General features: G+C 38.5%; 1 protein-coding gene across 6 annotated transcripts in view; it reads left to right on the plus strand.

The window, feature by feature from the left end:
• The first annotated feature begins 1,400 nt into the window (after positions 1 to 1,400).
• Positions 1,401 to 23,820, plus strand: part of GUCY1A1 (guanylate cyclase 1 soluble subunit alpha 1) — a 62,378-nt gene continuing 39,958 nt past the window's right edge. Inside the window, exons 1-2 of one of the 6 annotated variants that reach the window (XM_059173789.1) lie at positions 1,401 to 1,617; positions 2,009 to 2,082. The gene's annotated coding sequence lies outside the window, so the exon portion shown is untranslated. The other 5 variants (XM_059173799.1, XM_059173808.1, XM_059173772.1 and 2 more) reach the window with 5 other exon arrangements.

Here is a 23,820-nt window from a genome sequence, read left to right on the forward strand (position 1 = left end):
TGGGAAGGCTGTGAGCTTTTTCCCATTGAGGATATTTGTTGTGGGTTTTTCATAGATAGATTTTATTAAGTTGAGGAATGTTCCCTCTATCCCTATACTTTGAAGCATTTTAATCAGGAACTAAATTTCAAAGACATCTTAAAAAAAAAAAAGGAAAATCTCCTTTATTTCATCTTTTCATAATGACCAAATTTTTAAGAACTAACTTTAATGTTGCTCCATTATGAAGTGTTTCTCCTATCAGAATATATCTCTTCTTCCTCTGGGCTTTTATATCACTGGATTTATTTTTTAAAAAATAGTAAGAAATCCTCTCTCAATTGTGTTGTCCACTGAAAGAAAGCCACGCTCATTAGGTAGGTTCGTCAATGCGTTCGTTATTCATTGTCTTCCTGAGGACTATAGCCTGGGTAGTATTTCAGATTGCTCTGAAGAACTTCTTCAAAGCTTGTGAGCTACAGGGGATTATAGATACAAAAGGCGAAGGGTGCATATGTAGTTGTTCTCCAAATACTTACACATTATGAGGTATAATTCGGTTGTGAAAATATATATACAGTTGTAAAAATTAAGTTTTTCTGCTTTCTAAATAGACCCAAAAAAGACCCTTAGTCCTCTTAATATGTTATGTTTCTATCATAGTTGATTATTTAAAACTATTGTTTGCATGCCTCTACTTAACTGGTTTTGTAGTTCTTCCTGTTCTTGATTTCTCCCTGAGATAACCTGAGACAATCCCACAAGGCTGACATAGTCACCTACTGCAGATTTAATTAGTGCCCAGTGGTGGTCCTGGGTTTAAGGAAGGAACACATAATAATCAGCATTAATTATGGATTCACAATGAAACAGCATAATGAGATTTTTTTTTAAGTCGGAAAACCGACCCAAAATGAATATCAGAACTTACTTTTCTGTGCTGGAATTCTCTCTCTCTCTCCCTTTCTCTCTGTCTCACACACACACACTCCACCACCACCACCACCACCACCACCACCACCACCACTAGAATTAAATGCACTGAACCAAGCATAATCAGGACTTTACTGGGAAGATGCATAAGCTTTGCAACCGCAGAATCGCATTTGCAGAGCCTTAGATTGGCTTTAAAACCTGTAAAACAGGAAAAGAAAACCATCCATTTGGTATTAACTTCCCAGTAGAAATGTTGGAGGTTTTAACTACTGTAAACGACAGTTTTTCTGGACGAGTGCATAGTGCAGATTTTTTTTTTCCTAAGTGAGCCAAATTTTCCTTGGGTTTCCTCCCTTTTTTGTTTCCTTTCCTTTGTCCCTGTCCCTTCTCTCTGTCTCCGCACTGTAACTGCCGGGCTGACGATTCGGCGGCTCGAGAGAGGCCAGGACTCAGTTCCCCTGCCCTAGCCTGGGCGTAGTGGGTGGGACTCTAACACAGAGCAGATTTTCCAAAGCAGGTTTCTTTGCAGTTTACTGACTCTGGCAGCGCTAAAGGCGAGGCCAAAAGGCCAAGAGCAGCCTGGAGCCGCCCCAGGCGACGGACACCTGCCCGGGGTTTGGGGGATTGGAGGGTGGGGACAGGGGGCAGGGAGCGTCGCGAGCACATCATCAGCAGGACCCAGACCCCAGTGACCTCACCATGGTTGGTTTTAGTCGCTACTTTCTTTTTCAGTCTTTCGGTGCAGGGAAGGGGAAGGATTCTGACAAGAACTTGATTGAATGCAGTAGGGAAAGGGATTATAAGGGATCCTTTGGAGTCGTCAGGGAGAGGGAGAGAGATAACAGAGACAGGGAGGGACCCCGGCCAGAGCTGATTGAGTGTTTGGGAGCAGAGCGGGGAATCCGGTTTGCAAGGCACGTCGCGTCCCGCCCAGCCTGTTGAGCAGGTAGACAGGAGTGAGCCCTAGTGTGAGTACCGCGGTCGCGCGTTTGGTGGATGCACTCGCGCCCGGACTGACAGGTGCGGCTGCAGGGTCCCTTCTTCCGCTCATCCTCTTCTGTCCCTGACGCCCACTGTCTTTCCGCGTTCGCAGTGGGGATTTGCCGGGCGCGCCCGGGAGCTGCCCGAGATCCGGAAACGCAGCCGCCGGGTCTGGGAAGCCAACGAGTAAGTGATCTCTGCATGCCCACGCGGCTCGGGGTTCCCCAGAGAGGCAGTCCTTCTCCCCCGGCCGGTGGCCTGGGCTCTTCCCCTTACCCCTCCCTGGGAAGACTTCCGTGCGCTCCCAGCTGCTCGGCCCCTGGGGGCCGGAGCCCGGTTCCCACGCTGGGGAGGAGCGAAGGAGCAAAGCAGACGGCGCCCGGGGGGGCCCTGCTCAGGGCTCGGGAGGGGGGGGGGGGCGGTTTGCGGGGCCGGAGGGAAGAGGACTGAAGGGGGTGGGCGCCGGGCCGTGCAGCGCCAGCGCGGGCCCTAGGAAAGCCAGGGCGTGAGAAAACGCGCGGGGCGCGCTGGGGCAGCTGCTCTCCCACTGCCGGGGTGCCGGGGCCTTGGGCGCACGCGAGGATCAGCTGCGGCAGCAAAGGGCGGCCGGGACCTTAGAGCCGGCCGGGGCTCGAGGCCGCGCCGGGGCTTCACCGCAACTTCACCCCGCCGGCTGCTGCGTGGGCGAGCCATTCGCCCTTGTAGGGAGCAAACCGCTACCATCGCAGAATTGCTTAGAGAAAGCAACCAGCAAACTTCCAGCGGGGCTGCTCGGGGCTGAACCGAAGAGTAAGTGTGTGTGTGTGTGTGTGTGTGTGTGTGTGTGCGCGCGCGCGCGGGCGCGGTCTAATCTGGCAGACCAATTTTCTGTTCTCATTAAGACCGCAGCACTTGGGGAAATGGTGAACTGGGGATCAGGGCTGTCTCTGCGCGTCGAGGCTGTGCCTGCATGCAGCCTGTTCCTGCTGAGCTAAGCGGCCTCACGGTGGCATTTGTGTGAGGGGCTGCAGTGCTTCGTGGTCATGTGATTTCAGGCTATGGATTTCATGCGTCTTTCTTTTGCTCACTTATTTCCTGTGGTTCTCCCTTTTGCACTCGATGAGCAGTTTTCATCTTCCGAAGTAATATAGGTTGGACGCCTTCATGGTAACCGGTCAGAGGCACCGGGTTTCCAAGGATCTGAAAACTCCTGAGTTTTAAGTACAACAGGCCATATTGTGTGTGTGTGTGTGTGTGTGTGTGTGTGCGCGCGCGCGCGCACGCGAGCGCATTTATTCTGTATCAGTAGTGATTTTCCAGGATCAGTCTTCCGATGGTGATATCTTTAAATGTCTCCCAAGTAAGTATACTTGAACTAGTCTTGGTGGGAGCATCATTAACCCTCTGGTTATGTACATAAACGTTGAAGCACTTAATGATAGAGGTTTTTATAGCTTGGTTCATAGTGTGGAAGTAATCTGTTGCTTTTCCTAAAATGGCTGTATTTTTCTTCAGGAGTGGTCCTGTCAAGTGCTTTACTATGAAGAGTGGTAAAAAATCAGTAACAGTAAAAATATAACAACATTCTGAAAATCTGAAATTCCAAAGCAAACTTTAATTTGTCAAAAAGCCCTATAAGCTTCATTACTCCTTAGGTGAGACTATCTGTGTAGTCTGTATTCGTTGAGTTAAGCAACTGAGTCTGTAGATCTCTGTGTAGGAGTCACGAAGCTCTTGACATTGTATGTAAACATTTGAGTCCCTGCATTTTTAGGGCGGTAGTCCAGAGTCCTCAGATATCCATAGGGATTTTTGACCCAGCAGGAAACTAACCACAAAGTTAAAATATAAAAGCTTTATTTTTTCTTGTCAAAACAATAGGCTTTCCACATAAAGCCTGCAGACATAAAATGGTAGGAGCAAATCTTGAATAACTCATGTTACAATAATTAAACATTTAATGTAAGATAGGCCCCCTTGTGTGTTTTTAAATGTATCAGGAAACTTAGGTAGAGGAACTCTATTTAGTAGAAATTTGTGATGCATACATTGGTATATTCTGTTTCTGCTTGTACTGTAAGATCTCTTGCTAGTATGACACAGAAAATTTTTTTAAAAAATTCTATTTTTCTCTATTTGAAACCAAACAGAAATATACTTGGTGTGGTGTTTCAAAGTGTGTGAATATAAGTAATCCCTTAGAGACCTTGGTTTTAGATGTCTTGTTTCGATGGTATAACATATCTAAGGTAGTTTTCTGTCATTTAGAGAATGTGGAAGAAAATGTAAAGGTATTTGACTTACATCTGGCAACAGCAAAGGAAAGAGCAATGTGGGCAACTTCATAAGCCTTAGTCCTTATAGTTCTTATAACTATGGTTTATGAAACACTCTTATTTTAAGGCATTATTGTGAAAAACTGTTTTAATATTGCACCAAAAACTAAAGAAGTAATAACTAAAATTAAATTACATCTGTTATAAATACATCAATAAAATATTATTGTGCCTAAATGTCAACTGTTGTGTCATAGATATTTTTGAAACAAAAAGACTTAAATCTTTAGTTAATAGCAGGTTTGTTTGTTTTATTATAAATTAAAATTGGATAACCTTGAATTTTGTCAGAAACCATATCAGGGAGATTAAATCCTGTATTTACATTTGTAGATTACATTTGCTAACAATTAATAATGACTGTAGGGAGGAGAATATTGATTTTTTAAAAAAATAAGATCAGTACCCAAAAAATCTCTAGTTAAAATCAAATTTGCCTTAAGAATTAATTTTTCGGGGCACCTGGGTGGCTCAGTGGATTAAAGTCTCTGCCTTCGGCTCAGGTCATGATCCCAGGTCCTGGGATCAAGCCCCGAATCAGGCTCTCTGCTCAGCAGGGAACCTGCTTCCTCCTCTCTCTCTCTCTCTGCCTGCCTCTCTGCCTACATGTGAGCTCTATCTGTCAGATAAATAAATAAAATCTTAAAAAAAAAAGAATTAATTTTTCAAGGAAGGAGAAGTAGAAAGCTAAAGCAGTATTTGAATAAACCAAAAAGTATCTTACTATTGGGAAAAAATTTGGGGGGAAATTAGATATTGAGAATATTTTCTATATGTCAGATCTGCCAGCAAGTTGCTTAGCTTTTCTTTTTTTTTGCTGAAATACATAACTTTTATGGCACTGATTTTTATACCATTTAATTATAGATATTCACCCAAGCTACTTTTCTTAAATACTACTAATTACTTTTCTGCATATTTATAGAAAAAGATATTTTATTTCATAAAATAACAATAATTTTAGGTTTTAGTCTCTAGGCCACCTGGATTTATTCAATAAGTATTTATTAGGTGCCCTATGCAATAGTTTTGAGTATCTCTACCTTGACCTGATACAAGAAGAATTTTTGATAATTTTTAGGTCTTTATATGAACAAATTTGGTTGTCCATAGATTCGTTGACTTATTTGGGGTTAGAATACTCTTTTGGCTATCCTGAATCACATTTGCTTATTTTATATCTCTCAGTTTGGAAGTGTCTGACCTATTTCATATTATTTTCTCTCTCCTGGGTTCAGGCCAACAGATTTTATCTTCCTATAGTCATGCGGGTTATACAGTATGAATAGAACTATTTGCAAGGAGTGTAGAGCTGTAGGTAAGCTCCCTCCTCAGCCTACAGTAGGAAAGAATGAATGCTTTATAAAACTTGAGGGTCTCTGGGGCATGGTTACCCCTTGCTACAACTACTTCTTCTAGTTACTTGTAGTTACTCCTATCACTTACCCAAAATGCTTTCTGGAAATTAATACTAGTTTTATAAAATGAACCCTCCCTTTCAGAAAATCAAAGGCAACTCAATTTAATTAACTCACATACCACCTCCTCCTACTCACCACAGTAGGAATTAGCAAGAAGCCAACAGAAGACAATGGCTTTGGGAATGAACACCCTGGGGAAAGGAAGTTGAGCAAACCAGAAAAAAAAAAAAAAACTTCTTAATCCTGAATTTTCTTCCAGGTCTGACCTATCTACAGGTCTCCTTTTTCTATGGGGCATTACATTAAAAATACCTGTAAATATGCCTTGTATTGCCTACCAGACTCATATCTCTTTCAGGATACTCATCACTGGGTCCATAGCCTGGCACACAGGAGGTGTCTAATAAGCTTAATTGTGTTGTCTTTGTAATTGTTGCATTAAGGTGTTTTTGTTTTTGTTTTTGTTTTTAAATTCTGTTCAAGAATACAATTTTTTTAAAAGAAATACTTGTCTTGCACTGACGCCCTGTGGAATATTCTGGTCTTGACCATTGAGAGATTTTGCTGTGCTCTTTTCTCATATAGCTTTCAGCCTGTTCAGAACTGCTTGTAAACTGCTGTTTCTTTCACCATTGTCCAATTATCCTTTGTTTGTTTGTTTGTTTGTTTTTAAGATTTTATTTATTTATTTATTTGACAGACAGAGACCACAAGTAGGCAGAGGGGCAGAGAGAGAGAGAGGGGGAAAGCAGGCTCCCTTCCGAGCAGAGAGCCCAAGGGGGGGCTCGATCCCAGGACCCTGGGACCATGACCTGAGCCTAAGGCAGAGGCTTTAACCCACTGAGCCACCCAGGTGCCCCTACCCTTTGTTTTTTTAATTTACATCTTTAACTTGTGTTACCCTGACCCCATTACCAGTGCTTTTTGACCTCCTGAACATTCTGCTTTCCTTGGGAATCTTAAAATAAAGGGAGGTTGTTCAGGGCTTCATTCAACATCTATGATTTGGCTTTCAGAGGACCCTAACCTGCTTGACCTCCCGGTGGGGGTCCACTAGTATTCACCCCTTCAAGCCTTCTGATCCCTCAGGGTTGCCCCAGCTGGACCAAAAGTCAAGCATTTCACATTTCTTACCAACAACATCTTATCCCTCCCCCTCCCCTAATTCCACTCACTCATTACCACAAAACATCCTTCTCTCCCATCACTGTTAGTTGGGCACCCCCAATTTTCTCATGTTTTCCTCTTTACTTACCACACTCATCTTGAATGGCAATGTCAACTCTGCTCCAGACTTCAGATCTCTTGCCACCAGAGCTACCAGAATCTGATTTACTCTTAACTTCAGCTTAAGAGCTGGTTAGTAGGGCACCTGGTTGGTTCTATAAGTTAAGTGTCTGCTTATGACTCAGGTCATAAACTAAGTGCCCTGGGATCAAGTCCCACCTCGGACTCCCTGCCTAACGGGAGTCTGCTTCTCCCTCTTCCTCTCCTCCCACTCACATCCCTCTCAATCTCTCTCTCTCTCAAATAATAAATACATAAAATCTTAAAAAAATAAAAAGAGATGGTTAACAGTGCTAGGAAGCTATTTTATTCTCTCTTGGATAATTCCATATCAAATTCTCCATAGTACTTGTTCCAGATTTTTCCAGATTTTCCAATCTGCCCACTTTAGCCTTACTCTTTTCATTCTTAGCAGATGACCTTATTTCCATCTTCACAGAGAATATTAAGTTCAACTTAGGCAAACCATTTATCAAGATTCATTTGGAATTTAGGAGGCATTTCTTTATTTGACCCATCCTGAGCATAAGAACTCTCTTCTTATATTGAACAATACTATTTATCTCTATCATATTTATGTGCTGATTATTACCTCTTAGAGTACTAATACAAAAGGCTTTTATATATGACAACTCTTGGGTCTCTATGGGTCCCGTCCAGTTCCTTCAACTCATCTGTATTTGACATGCCTTGAAAGTCTCATCAGGGAATTTCTCTTTTGAATACCCTCCTATTTTTCTTAAAGTGTGGTCCCTAGAGCTGAATATAGATGAGTGGACTGATATCATTGAATATATCTGGTTACATCCTCTGGATACTGTATACTACTCATCCTAACTCTAATCTGTCTTTCCCCCCACTTTTTTTTTTTTTTTTTTTGCATCCACACTACACTGTTTAATTATGCATCCTTTTACCCATACTCTGATGCAGATATACTTCTCCCCAATTGTGCATTTGGCCATTTGAGTTGGGATTTTTAAAAATACTTACTGCAATTAAATTTGATCTTTACCTTTAGTCTGTTGTTCCAAAAGGTCAAGGTATTTTTGGATTCTAATTCCTTGATAAAGTTTAGCCATTCTTCCCAATTTGGTGGCATTAATAGATTTGATTAGGATCCATTTAAGATCTTCATCCAAATAACTGCAAAATGCTGCACTGGAGGGACATCTGGCACGATCCTAGATCCTGGACACCTTCTTCTTGCTTTACATTAGTCTGTGAATTATTAGTCCTCTTTATGAGGATGTCCCCCCAATTATATCCTCAACTAATTCTCTATCTTTGGCATTTACATTCCTTTGTGTAGCCCAGTAGTATACTGTGACAGATGCAATCAAATTCCTTGGAAAAATGCATTTCCACTTTTTGCGGAATAGATACCAAATTATTATTTTTATGTAATGATATGCTCCCTGTGACCCTTCACTAGCTTGTAGGTAACAACACCTCACATTCTGAATACTCACATACCATAGTTTTACAAATCTTTTGCAAATCATACCTATAGGGAATGTCAAGCTCTCTAGGCTAGAGTTGATGGAATCACCTTCTCTGTTTTGAAAATTGAGACAATGGCTGGATTCTTCCTTTTCTGCCAACCCTTCTCTTCATTGTAATATTTTTAAAGATGATTTTAACTAGTCCCTTATTTCATCCACACATGCTTTCAGTACTTTGTAATGCGGTTCCTTCACATAAGTAGATTTAAACTCGTTTAGATTATTTAATATCATTCTATCCCTTGGGCCTTAAATTTGTTATTTTGATTTTGGTCTTATTTTTGCCAGTATGCATATTGTTTTCTTGAGGAACGGAGATGAAACAAAACAAAAGTAGAGTAATTCTGCTTGACCAGTTCTGCGCCATCTTTTGAATTTCCTCACCTCCCCTGCGAGTCCTTGAACTCTTCCTTTACCCAAATAAATGCCATTATCTCCACTTTAGCTGAAAGATAAATTAAAAGAATTGGAAGAACTTTTTTTTTTAATTTATGATTTTTGGAGGATTCAGGTTATTTTATATTTTATGACAGTCTTCTCAGAGTCTCAGTCTCTTTTTGGTATTTCTCACAATAAGGTTTATTATGGATTATGTTTGTCACTGGGCCACATACCAGCACAGTTTATGACACAGTCGCTGACTTGAGGGAATTTGAAGTCTGCATGTAGAGATAACAGAACCCAGAAGTAGTCTCAAAATTTCACACAGCAACATTTACAAATGAGCTTAATATCCATGGTGCCTTTTTAGGGAGGTCTGAAGAACTTAAAGGAGGGAACTTGGCAGGATGGAATTACTGAAGGCTCTCTAGAGAAGATCTGGCTCTTCGTTGAGATTTTGAAAGAGGACTGATGTGGGACTTTGCAGGACCTGTAGGATTTAAATATAGAGAAGAGTGGGAAGGGTGCTCTGGGCAGAGAACAGGAAAGGCGCAGAGCCGCAAGCGGGGAGTGGGCTGAGCGTGGGGTGTGCGCGTGTGCGTCCACGTGCGTGCATGTCCATGAGGAACCGGGGTCTGGAGGGAGAAGGGGTAACAGCAGGTCTCCTCCAGCACAGCTTTGAAGTATTCCTTTGTGGAAAATACTATTACCACCTCTCCCTCCATTTCTAGATCTCTTTTTCCTTTGCTCGGTTTTCGGGAAGCCCATTCCTAATCAACCTCATAATCTCAAACTAGGCTCTACTTCTCAGAAACTTTCTTGACCTTCCAGCCTAAGTTAAGTGCTTTATTATGTTTTTCCTTCAATGCCCTGTGCTATCCCATCATATTATTATACTGCCCTGTAATTGCTTGTTGAATTGCCTGTTTTCACCAGTACCCTCCTATTCGTGGCAGGAGGTACCATTTCTGCCTAGTGCTCATTCTAGTCACAGACACCTAATAGAAGTGCCCCATGGATCCTCAGCACTCAGTAAAAATGTGTCATATGATACAGGCCTGCTTGGAGTGATGAGGCTATGTTGGGGCATATTTATAAAAAGATTTAAGGTAAAGAGAGGTTAGATTACAAAAGACCAGGATGCCAGGCTGGGTTTTGGCTTTATTAGGGAATGTAGAACTATCTTGTTTTTTTGAGTTTAAGGACAGGATGCAGCACATGCATGACTTTTAATTAAACCTTCATAAATCAATTCAAACTATTCAAAATTTGATATGCTTTTCTAGATTTAACGAGGAAATTATTTGGCTCCTTACCTTGCATCTGGTGTTTCCATGTGTGAGGTTGAGAAGATCCTGTAACTTTAATGCCATTGGTTTTATTAGAGAAGTTTTGTTCTTTTACTAGTCTAATTTTATTTGAAGGATGTTGTAGCTGCTAATTGTTCTCAATTTTCCATCATTTTACAGCTTCAGATACTCTCTATTATTAAAGTTGTGAAATGCTACGTGGTTTATATTATTGAGTTAGTAACACACAGGGTGAGGAATTTTAGTGTTCCATTGGTATAATATAAACTTTTGAGTTGTATATTTGTGAGCATAAAATTCAATCAAGATAGCACAATGGGTGGAGTATTTAGGGGATTAGAACTGTAACATGGAAGAGATTTGGATAAACACATTAACCTTGTCAGTACTTGATATGTCAAAATTTAAAACAAAATATTCTTACAATAGATTAGTATTAATCTGTAAATGTGATTAACAAAAGACTTTTCCCAGTTAAGACTCTTTGGCTAAAATTCCATTTTTTAAGTGTTTTAAAATATTCACAGTCACTAATTGTAAGCAACATTCTTCTTTGTCCACCTCTACTCCCAAATAACAATTTAACATGCCGTGCACATCTATTTCTGGTTCTTTTCTCCAGTGACTGGCTTAGAGTAACTCTTAAGCTCTTGTCGTGTGTGTCGTCTTATGCTCTTGAAAAATCAGCTGTCGTATATAGGAGAGCTGCGATCTTTCTTCAGACAGCCTGTTCCTGGGATAGATAGCAAATTATCCCAACCTAATTTGTTAGCTTTCCTCATCTCCTCTTTCTCTGCCACCCTTTGAAGCTGTAAGAATTTATCCTGATTTAGACTGGATTACCACCTGCAACTCATTTGATAGCTTGGCCAAGGGTAAGATAGTTGCATTTGAGAGGTATCATAAGGTTTTTCTTCCACTGGTCGTCTGCTAGGGATAACTGCTTTGGATCAATGTAGTCCTTTGGATTTTATCTTTAGGAGGTCCTGGTATAACTGTTTTTACAGGAAAGAACAGCATTACCTTGTTTCCCCAATAGCAAAAGTCACATTTATCATGTTGCCTTCTACCTTCAAGCAAGAGTATGGTTTCTTGGACCGTAGACCTTCAAATGCAAGAGAAAAAGAAAACTCAAAGACCTAGCATGTAGCACCTAAATGAGAAAGGTAGATACAAGTAGGGTACACTGGGGACAATATGGTGTTCAGACAGGAAGCTGGAGGTTAAAAAAAAGTTTAGGGTCCTGAAAAGAGTTGTTTCTTTACACTTTTGTTCCCTATCCTAACTGGGGATGCTTAGGATGTTTTCCTCACCTACATCAAACCAGATTAACATCAGTTTAGTTATATTTATCTTAATATTGTATCTGTTTCAGTACATAGTGGAAATTGGTAGCTATAGGTTGTCACAGTCTGTTTTACACACGGTAAAATGGTGTTTAGCTCTGTTTCTTTACATTAACTGTCCTTGGTAAATAATCACTGATCATTGTTTGAGTATCAAGAATTTGCTGCATGACATGTATTAAAAACCATGTTAAGTGCTGTAGAGATCATGCAGTGTTCGTAATTTCAAGTAGTCTGCCAGCCTTACTTTACTGTCTAACTTTGCTGGTCAATATCTTGGTTATTCTCTTACTTGAATTCTGTTTTATGGAATTGGTCACCAGGCTTTTTTTGTTTGTTTCTGTCATTGTCTTCTGCACATCTTTTTCTTCTTCTTGGAATACCTTTCTTGTTTTCTATGCCTTGTTGTTTCATACTTATTCTAGAAGATGCAGATTAAGTTTTTTTTCTTTGAGGAAGCCTTTACCAGTGTACCGTGTCATATTTAGATGCAGATTTTCTGGGGCACTGGGTGACTCCGTCGTGAAGCGTCTGCTTTCCAGCTCAGGTCATGATCCCAGAATCCTGGGATCCAGCCCCGCATCAGGCTCCTTGCTAGGCAGGAAGCCTGTTTCTCCCTCTCCCACTCCCCCTGCTTGTGTTTCCTCTCTCACTATGTCTCTCTCTGTCAAATACATCAATAAAATCTTTAAAAAAAAAAAATGGGTGCAGATTTTCTGTCTTCCTATTACATGTCATGACAGATCACACTTTAACTGAATTTTTGTGTTTAGTCCATCCACATCCGATTCCCTACATGAAACATTCCTTAAAGGTCTAGAGCTGGTTTATTTTTATTGCTTTTTGTTCTGGGTTTCTGAAATCTCATCTCTTAGAAAGTAGTCATAGATGCTGAACAAATATTTCTAGGGTATATGAACAAATGGATGGATGGATGGATAAATTGAAGAATTCAGGTAGAAGAAAAAAGGAAGATTTTAAGGGAAGTTTAGGTCGAGTAATTATAAAGAAAGGTCCTAGAGAAAGCATGTTGTGATGGAGTCCAGAACAGTACATAGACTTTGAAGAGGAAATACACTTTCTTATCCAGTATCAGAGACAAGGATACTGAATAAAGATTAGTGTGACCTTAAGGTAAATGCTGTGGAAGAAAGAAGTGGTGTTACCCAAATGATTTGTGAAATATAAACCTAAAGTACATTATTTATAAGCACTAACTATGTATTTGGTAAAAGAACCCACAATATTATATACTTCTTTGACGTAGAAAGTAATATATTTTTTAAAGATTTTATTTATTTATTTATTTAGAGAGAGAAAGAATGTGAGCGGGAGGAGGGGTAGAGGGAGAGGGAAAGAGAGAATCTTAAGCAGTTTCCTCCCTCAGCATGAGACTGATGCAGGGCTTGATCCCAGGACTCTCAGATCCTGATCAGAGCAGAAATCAAGTGTCGAACTGAACCAACTGAGCAACCAAGTGCCCCAAAAGTAATATATTTTTTTAACATTTAACAAATTCAGGTTGTTTTTGTTGAAGTATATGAAAAAATTCCAGCCTTCCTCTGATACATAGTTGAAAAGGGAGGAGTCATTTAGTAGTATTTTCAGGTAATTATAGATTTTTCTTGTATAAAAATTTCAAAATTTGAAAAATGATCATAACGTAAAGGTTGCTTGCAGTTTGGGACATGAAACTATTAAAATCTATATTCTGTGAAGGGATCTTTATTAATGCATGATTTTGAAACATGGTCATTGGAAAATACTGGTTCACTGAGCTTTGCCAGGCCTAACATGTTGACACACTTTATGTTTTATCATATAGTAACCAAAAATCAAATTCATCAATATCACCATGAATCTCATCCAGAAAAATTTTTAAGTATTGGGAAGCTGTCGAATTCACCATGGCAGATGTAGAAGATATAGCTATGGTGTGGTGTGGAGGGTGAGAAGGTCTTCAAGCCAAGAATCCACCCATAAATATATGAAAAATACCAATAATTTTTCCTTTTAATTGGAATACATATTATTAAATTCTAACATAGCAGGTTAAGTGAAAATTTACAAGTTAGAAAACAACATAATTTAATATTACCGAAAAACAAAACAGAAAAATGTAGTTATTTTTTGTGTTTACATGCACGTGCAAGAAAAACTCAGAAATTTCAAAATAGTGATTTGTTGGACAGTGATGAAGTTACTGGAAATAATAGCAGGTATAACCATTGATTTCTGGGAAACACAGAAAGAACACAGCAGAAGTTCTGAGAACAAACCGAGTTAATCCCTGAACATACATACATTTTTATACTAAATCTACTACCTTAGAGTATTCTACACAAGCACACATTTGGTTAGCTGATAAAATGAGGACATTGTTAGATGTTGTATAGCTTCTAGAAAGATGCACTCGTTACCTTTGAGAGAATGAGAATGAAAAGGGCACCTGTACCTCAGTACTGTTATGAAAAGAGTTGTGATGTTGCATATCCTTTAAAGGGCCTCAGGGCATTCACAAGAATTTGCAGATGATACTCTGAGAACTACTGCTTTAGGCCAACCAAGCCTGTAACAATGTAACATACAGGTGCTAGAATAGTTTTATACCTAATTTCAGAAACTAGGAGCCAACATTCATTAAATACATATTATATTGTTAAAACTGAATTATAATGAAAGCTTTATTGAGCCCCTGAGAAATATTCTGTGTTATCACTTAATGTACAGATGGGGAAATGGAGTTAAAAGCGGAAAAGTAATTTGCCTTAGTGTCATACCTTCAGTTAGGGGTGGGTGGAACCAGTGTTTGTAGGCAGTGTCCATGCTCTTAAATACTATGTTTTACCAGCTTTCCTGGCTATAGAAAAGATTTTCTGGTGGTTTGTAAATGACTTTTGCCTATGATCAATAGCGTATTCGTTTATACAGTAGTCTACTTTGACTCTAGAGTTAGGTTTCGAAGATTTGTGAACTTCCAAAAATATGCATGAAACAAGAGATAATTAAGGCATCTGAAAGAATTTTGATAGAAATTAGGTTAAATTAGGGATACCTGCGTGGCTCAGTCGGTTAAACATTTGCCTTGGGCTCAGGTCATGATCCCAGGGATCCTGGGATGTAGTCCTGGATGGGCTCCTTGCTCAGCGGGGAGCCTGCATCTCCCTCTGTCTGCCACTCTCTCTCCCGCTCTCTGACAAATAAATAAATAAATAATCTTTAAAAAAAAAAAAAAAAAAAGGACTCTCTTTCCCCTCTGCCCATCCAACCCCACTCTCTCTCTCTAAAAATAAATAAATAAATAAATTTTAAAAACAAAACAAGGCAAAAAGAATTTCAGTGAAATTAAAATAATATATCTTTAAATTTCCCACCAGTCTAAAGTTGCTATGCTTGTAATGTTTAGGCTACTCTTTTTTTCATATGTATTAACTCTTAAAATATTTTTTTGTGGTTGGGTGTATAATTTAAGAGAAACAAACTTGTTTGTTTTCTTTCTTTGGTTCTTAAATTTTTGTTTCATTGTTCGCTACTTTCCATGATTCTCTGGCTGCCTTTTTTTTTTTTCTTTCTTCTTTTTTTTCTTTTTATGTTTGAATTTCAGAAGTTTGGTAACTAAATACTTAGGTGTGATTTTCTTTGTATTTATCTTGCATGGGTATTTGCTGAACTTCTTGGATCTGTGAGTTAATGCTGTTATCAAATGTGGACTATTCCCAGCCATTTCAAATATTTCTTCTTCCTGCATCCCCTCACCTCCCCACCCTGCCCCCCCACCCGGGACTCTAAAGACCTTGTGATACTTCTGTATAGATTTCAGGTGCTCTCCTATTTTTATTTATTTGCAGTTTATTCTCTTTGTGATTCTCTTGTGGTGGTTTCTGTTCGCCTGACTTCAAGTTCACTGATTCTTTCCTCTGATGTTAAGTCAATTAAGTGGAATTTTTTATTGCTGCTATTGTATTTTTCATTTTTAGTATTTCCGATTGTTTCATATTCTTTGCTAGCCATTTCTCAATAGATACGCTTTATTTACACATGCACCCATGTGTATTAAACTGCAAGTATGGAGCTGAGTCAGTATAAATTGTGGGGCGTCACTGAGTTCTAATCTATCTTGCAACAGTTAAAAGGTTGGTAAACATTTAATCAGCTTTTCTTGACCTCTGCCGTGGGGATATTCTGTCACCTTCCACCACTTCATCTGGGATGAAAATAGCTATGAGTTTCATCTCTCCTAGGCCTGTTATTTTATTTATTTATTTTTTTGGAACTTATGTTATTTAGATTTCTCTGAGTTCTCCACTGAGTTTTTTTTTTTTAACAACTTAGCCAGTGTGTAACTTACATAAATAAATCTCAAATATATAAAATACAAAGTTGGATACGATTTGACAGATGTATACACATGTGAAACCACCACCAGCATCAATATAAAAAAAATCTCTATCACCCCTTAAAAGTTTTCTTGTGTCTTTTTCCGGTCAATTCCCCACTCCTCCTTTGTCCCCCAGGCGATCATTGATCTGCATTGTGTTCCTGCAGGTTTGTTTGCAGTATCTAGATTTTATGGAAAGGTAATGTATTCTTGTATGTGTGGTCTCATTCACACAGTTTGAGATTTATCTTCCTTGTTGTGTGTATCAGCAGAGTAATAGTCTTTTACATGTATGGCTATACAACACTTCTTTTTATCTGTTGCCATGATCGGAGACATTTAAATTGTTTCCAGGTGTTGACTATTACCCCCCCCCCCCAAAACTGCTGTCATTGTTTGAAAATAAGTTTACCTTTCTTTCTGGGTGAATACTTAGAAATGGGATAGCTGAGTGGTATGAGAAAGCATGTTTAACATTTTAAGAAACCACCAAACTATTTTACAAAGTGCTTGTTCCTTTTTACATTCCCACCAGCAGCATTTAAAAAATTCCAGTTATCCCACATCATCACTAAGTCTTGCCATTGTCAGACTTTTAAAATTTAGACATTCCAATGGGTTTTTGCTTTATAATTAACATTATCGAACTCAGGAAGAGATATTTATAGGCCATTCATATATATATATATATATATATATCTCGAGATATATATATATATATATATATATATATATGAATGGCCTATAAATATCTCTTCCTGAGTTCGATATATATCTCGAGATATATATATATATATATCTCGAGATATATATATATATATATATATATATATATATAGATATATTTGGTGGAATATCTGTTCAGATCTCTTGCCCGTTTTTAATTGAATTGTTTGCTTTCTTAGCGGTAAAATTTATATATTCTGGATTTAATTTCTTTGCTGATATATGTGTGGCAAATGTTTTCTACCAGTGTGTGACTTAGCTTTCTGTTTATTTAATGGCATCTTTTGAAGAGTAAAACATTTAAAATTTTGATGAAGTCTAATTTATTATTTTCTTTGATGTTTCATGATTCGTTTTTTTAATTTAAACATCTTTGCTTCATACACGGTCACAAATATTTTCTCCTGTTTTCTTCTACAAGTATTATCATTTTAATCTCCACATTTATGGCTGTGATCCATAGAGAATTAATTTCTGTATGTGGTATGAAATATGGATCCATGTTCATTTTTTTTCCATATGCATATCGTTGTTCCAACATCATTTATAGAAAAAGCCTTTTTTTCCCTTCCTCATTGAATTGCCTTGATATGTTGGTTGTATAATTGAATACATAAATCTGGATCTGTTTGGGGGCTTGCTAGTCCATTAATCTCTATGTTACTCCTTTCAAACCAAGACCAAACTCTTTCAATTACTTCAGCTTTATAATAATTTTTAAATAAGGTATATAAATCTTTAAGTGCTTTTTTTTCTTCTTTAGTATTGATTTAGCTATTCTCTGTATTCCCTGTATTCCATTAAATCCTAGTATCATTTTTTCCATATCTCCTAAAACGATAGCTAGGCTTTTAATTGGGATTGCCTTAAATTTATAGACTATTTAGGGAAATTGGTACATTAACAATATTAAGCATAATATACCTCTGTATTTCTTTGGCTCTCCTTATTTTATCTGAACATGGTTTGTAGTTTTCAATATAGAGGTCTTGCAAACCTTCGGTTAGATTTATTCCTAAGTATTTCATATTAATTGATATTATTATATATGGATTTTTTTAAAAGATTTTATTTATTTATTTGACAGAGATTACAAGTAGGCAGAGAGGCAGGCAGAGAGAGAGGAGGAAACAGGCTCCCCAAGGAGCAGAGAGCCTGATGTGGGGCTTGATCCCAGGACCCTGGGATCATGACCTGAGCTGAAGGCAGAGGCTTAACCCACTGAGCCACCCAGGCTCCCCCTATATATGGACTTTTAAAAATATTAGTTCCCAGTTGTCCACTATTAGTACAGAAATTACAACAGACTTTTGTAGATTAGCATACTTCCATACGTAGTTGTTTTTGCAGCTTTGCTAAATTCACATCTTAGTTCTACCTGTTAAAGACACATTTCACATCATTGTGCTTCACAGATACTGTGTTTTTACAAACTGAAAGTTTGTGGCAACCCCAAATCCAGAAAGTCTTCTAGAGATATTTTTCCAACAGCATTTGCTGACTTTGTGTATCTGTGTCACATTTTGGAATGATCATAGTATTTCAGAATTTTTCATTATTAATATTTGTTATGGTGATCTGTGATCATTGACTGCAACGCACTGAAAGCTCAAATGACAGCATTTTTCAGCAATGAAGTACTTTTCAGGGGTGTCTGGCTAGCTGAGTCAGTCAGGCTGCCAACTGTTGATTTTGGCTGTGGTCATGATTGTGGTGTGGCAGGATTAGGCTCTCCATTGTTGGGGGGGTGGCTCTTGCTCAGCAGGGAGTCTGCTTGGGATTCTCTCTCTCCCTCTCCTCCCACCCCTCCCCACCAAACCCTGCCCTCTCGCTCATCTGCACTCTAAAATAAATAAATCTAAATCTAACTCTAAAAAAGCAAGGTACTTTTCAATTAAGATGTGTACATTTTTTAGACATAGTGCTTTTGTCTACTTAATAGATTATAGTATGGTATAAACATAACTTTTATTTGCATTGGTAAACCGAAAATTCACTTGACTCACTTTATTGCAATTTTGCTTTATTGCCATTATTTGAACCTAAACTTTCAATATCACTAGATATGCTTATGTTTGGTAGATCCCTTGGGCATTCCCACATGAACAATTATTATAGATACAGACAACAAACAGGGACAATTTTACCTCTCTCTAATCTTTGTCTTTTATTTTTCTCTCTTATTGCAATGACTAGGATCTAACTTCAATACAATTGATTAGGTGTGGTGAGAGGAGGCATCTTTGCCTTATTTCTGATCAAAGTAAAAAGTGTTAAGTCTTTAATTGTGGTACGACTTTTACTGTAGTTTATGCAGACCCCCTCTGATAGAGTTTTTAAAACTATAATTATGTAATTTATCTAGCAAGTTTTCATTCTTGGGGCTGGAGTAGGAGAGTCTCTTGTGATTTTCTATAATCTAATCAGAAGTGAAGACTCTGTACTTTGACTAAGCTAACTTGATACAGATGTGGATAAGTATTTCTATTTATAGAAGACTACCAGTATACATAAATAAAGAACAAGAGATTTCCCATTCTCAAAATCCTTCCTTCAAACTTGGTATTTCTCAATGTCATCTGTAATCGATCACACTGTAGTATCTCCTCACCATAACTCCTCGTTCCTTTCACCTTTACTCTACTATTTTTATGGAAACTTGTCTCATAAAAGCTATAAATGTCTTTTTAATCTAAAAATCAAATGACGTTTTCTCAATTCTTTTGCTATGGGCTAAAGTGTGTCCTCACCCAAATTCATACGTTGCAGCTCTAAAAATCCCCAATGTATTTGGAGGCTGGGGCCTTTGGGAGATGATTGGGTATAAGGTGAGGTCCTGAAGGTGAGACCCTCAGGATGGGATTAGTACCTTAGAAGAAGAGAGAGCAGAGAACTTGCTCTTTCTCTCTCTTCTTGCACCATGTTAGGCTACAGTGAGAAAGTAGCCATGTACAAGCCGAGAAGAGAGCTTTTACAGAACCCAACCATGCTGGCATCTGATGTTGAGTTTTCAGCTTCCAGAACTGTGAAAAATGAATGTTTCCTGTTTAAGCCACCCAGTCTATGATATTTTGTTATATTGGACTGAGCTAATAGACCCCCTTTCCCTCTTCAGACTAGCAAAATAACACTTCTTTTTGGACATGTGTCCTCTTCTGTTTCCATTCTCATCACAGTTTTCTGATTGCTACTTCTCAGTCTTAGTCATAACAATTCTTCTCTAACTCTTAAATATGAATATTCCCCCAGGATAATGAATTTGGCAGTTTTCTCTCTCTACTTGCAGCCCTTGACATTAAACAGTTTGAATTGAAGTGAACTTTAAGAGCTTCCTCAGTGTGGAGAACCACACACTCATGTCTCTAATGCTTAATTAAACATTCCAATTTTCAAATATATCTCTACCTAGATGCCCTGCTAATAGTTCAAGATCCATGTGTACAAAATGGAATTCAGTATTCCTTCTCTCAAGCCTTCTTCTATTCCCTCTTTCTATTAATGGCACCATTATCTTTCCAGACAAAACCTCAAAGTCATCCTGTTCCTCGGATCTAGTCATTTGCCACGTGATGCCAACTTTAATTTTATAATATCTCTAAAACCCATCCTTTCCTGCCCCTTCCCACAGCTTTCTTCACTCTGCACATTGACCTACACTGTTTTGCCTCTCTGGGCTTAGTTTTTGCTAACGACTTTATGGCCAAACCCTAGTTACTTTCAAAACTAAGCTCAAATTCCATGCATTCCAAGAAGTTATCCCTTCCTTTTTGCTGCCACTGCCTTAAAGCAATGTTTCTTATAAATATTATTATTTTTCTGCCTGTGCCTATCCTCCACTTCTTATTATAGCCATTTATGAAAATATATTATCACCCATACTAGACTTTGAAGAAAATTAAAGAAAGGAATAATTTTGTCTTTTTCAGAAACTCAATAAATATTGATTGAATTATAAGTTCATTTATTAATCTTTCATTATAAAACTTGTTTTCAAGAAGCAACACATTTTATAGACTCCAATTTATTAGTCTTATTTTACTTCAATTTTGTAACTTTTTTTTAACTGTTTTGTCTTTTATATTAGATATAATAATGGCCTAATATTAGTATATTTTATTGACATTAGCTCATATTTATTGAATACCAAATAATATATGATCCTGGGCTCAGTGCTTCTGAAGAGCAGTGAACTGTAGGAAACGTGTGGTTTTTCACTTAGCTACTCTCACAGAGAACTGAGAAGAGGATAGGTAATTACCTAAACCTTGTTGGCTTCTTTGTCACACTTCAGTAAACTTCATAAATTTCTATCTATAACAAGATTTCTCCTTTCCAAAAAAGGTAAGCAATAAATAAGAAAAAAGGAAAGAAATAATAAAAAATAAATAAGTTGGTGAAGGTAGAATAATAAAATAGAAAAGGAAAATATATAGGAAAACATTTTGAAACACTTTTCTTCTCAATTTGTATATCATATATACATATATGATATACAATATATATATTGTATTTTATATATATATATATATATATATATATATATAATCAGCACAAACACACAAAATCCAGTGAAAATAAAATGAAAAGATTGAGTGAATTTGATAATAAAGATTTAATCAGCGACCCTAACCCCTTCCATGTTTATAACAGATGAGTTCAAGCCAGTCGTTCTGTCATTTGATTACAGCATAAAATAACTCATTGGAGGGACTCCTGGGTGGCTCAGTTGGTTAAGCATCTGCCTCAGGTCATGGTCCGTGGATCCTGGGATCGAGTCCCACATGGGGCTCCTTGCTCAGCGGGGAGCCTGCTTCTTGCTCTGCCTGCCATTCCCCCTGCTTGTGCTCTCTCTCTGGCAAATAAATAAGATCTTTAAAAAATAATAATAAAAAAATTTAAAAAAATAACTCATTGGAAGTCAAAAATTGAATAAACTGCCATCTACATGGACCAGTTAGATTGAGTCTAGAAACATACCTACTTGTTATTTATTTATTTATTTATTAATGAAGACTTTGGTTGCCTGGGTGGTTCAGTCAGTTAAGCATCTGCCTTTGGCTCAGGTCATGATCTCAGGGTCCTGGGATGAAGACCAGCAACAGGCTTCCTGCTCAGCCAGGAGCCTGCTTCTCCCTCTCCCTCAGCTCCTGCCCCCCACTCCCAGCTCCACCGCCCTGCTCATGCTAGTGCTCTCTTTCATTTTCTGTCTCAAATAAATTTTAAAAATCTTTTTTTTTTTTTAATTTTTAAATTTATTGTAGAGAGAGAGTGTGTGTGAGAGCAGTGGGTGGGGGGAGAATTTCAAGCAGACTATGCTGAGCGAGGAACTGAGGTGGGGCTTGATATGACAATCCTGAGATCCACAGCCTGAGCTGAAAATAAGAGTTGGATGCTCTACCAGCTGAGCCACCCAGGTACCGAGGTGCCCCCATTCCTTCCTTCTTTCTTTCTTTCTTTCTTTCTTTCTTTCTTTCTTTCTAAGATTTTATTTATTTATTTGACAGAGAGAGACACAGTGAGAGAGGGAACACAAGCAGGGGAAGTAGGAGAGGGAGAAACAGGCTTCCTGCTGAGCAGGGATCCCGATGCAGGGCTGGATCCCAGGACCCTGGGATCATGACCTGAGCTGAAGGCAGACACTTAACGACTGAGCCACCCAGGTGCCCCCCTTCCATACCAACTTTCAATTAAGTGGCAAAGATTGGATCATGAGTAAGGTTATTTAGAAAATATTTTTAGGTAATTGAAAAAGGGCTAAAGATAGCTTCTTGAGAAAGTGCAAAAGGTGATGAGAAAAATCATGAAAAAGAGTCTGGAGAAATACTGTAGAAACTACAGACAGCCAAAGCAATGTTATGGTATGTTTTAGTATTAATTCATTACTGTTATTAATAATGATGTATGGGTGAGATGTAAGCCTCTGGACTAAGTAAAAAAAAAATTTTTTTAAGATTTTATTTATTTATTTGACAGACAGCGATCACAAGTAGGCAGAGAGGCAGGTAGAGAGAGAGGAGGAAGCAGACTCCCTGCTGAGCAGAGAGCCTGATGCGGGGCTCGATCCCAGGACCCTGGGATCACGACCTGAGCCGAAGGCAGAGGCTTTAATCTACTGAGCCACTCAGGTGCCCCAGTAAAAATTTTTTTTAAGCTGAAGTATTTTCAACTCTCAAATTATTAAGGGTGGAACTTGAACTAAAATTACTGTTAAAAAGGGGTGCCTGGGTGGCTCAGTTGGTTAAACCACTGTCTTCAGCTCAGGTCATGGTCTCGGAGCCTGGGGATCAAGTCCCACATCAGGCTCCCAGTACCATGGGGAGTCAGCTTCTCCCTCTGACCTTCTTCCCTCTCATGCTTTCTCTGTCTCAAATAAATAAATAAAAATCTAAAACAAATAAACAAAAAACAACAAAAGAAAAAAAAACATAAGGAAACTACATGGACAGTAATGTATCATATTTATCTAAAAACAAGTCTGTGCATAAGCGGACCAGTGCAGTTTCAAATTCATGTTTCTCAAAGTTCTGCTGTATATTGGAGTAAATTCTGGGCTGTCCATCTGCCTGAATTCCCGTCTGACCCCATTACCTCAGTAACTTTGGGGTTTGGGCCAACTCATTGAAATCTGACTTCTGTTCTGCCATCTGTAAGTAAGAAGAGTTACAATACATAGTCTCTAACATCTTTCCTAGTTTTCTAATCTTCTGTTACGTAAATACCTTTGTCTTTAGGTTCACTTTCAGTTTTTGTTCAAAATTGCTTGGGCTTACTATGAACAGGAAGGCTTCTTTTAATTTTTCCATTTTGAATCAATTAGATGTAAAAATCATTAAAATAATATGGCTGTGGTTTTGGATTTAATGGGAAAGAACTTAGCCTTTCTCAACATGCAACTTTGTATCTGAATATTTACCTGCAAAGGACACATCCAGAAGCCAAAATTTACGTCTGGTAATGATTTCTTTTCATTTCATCATTATGTAAAATTCGAAAGGAATGGAATCTGTGCTGGACCCTTGCTGGCCTGGTTCTAAGCATGAGCATCAAGGATTTGTACCCCATTGCTGGTGACAGAAGGTCATTTTCTGTCTCAAGAATCAGAAGAGCTCAGCTGCTGAACTGAGAATTCAAGAAGGCCCCTGACTATCCATCATGTCCCCAGGAGCTTCCAGGGGAACATCTTTCCTGGGGTCTCCAGGGTGGGATTTTGGGGTGAATTGTAAATTGTAGAAGAGAGAGGTATTTTTAAAATACA

The sequence above is a fragment of the Mustela lutreola genome, chromosome 1 (assembly GCF_030435805.1).
Source record: "Mustela lutreola isolate mMusLut2 chromosome 1, mMusLut2.pri, whole genome shotgun sequence".
Taxonomy (NCBI): Eukaryota; Metazoa; Chordata; class Mammalia; order Carnivora; family Mustelidae; genus Mustela; species Mustela lutreola.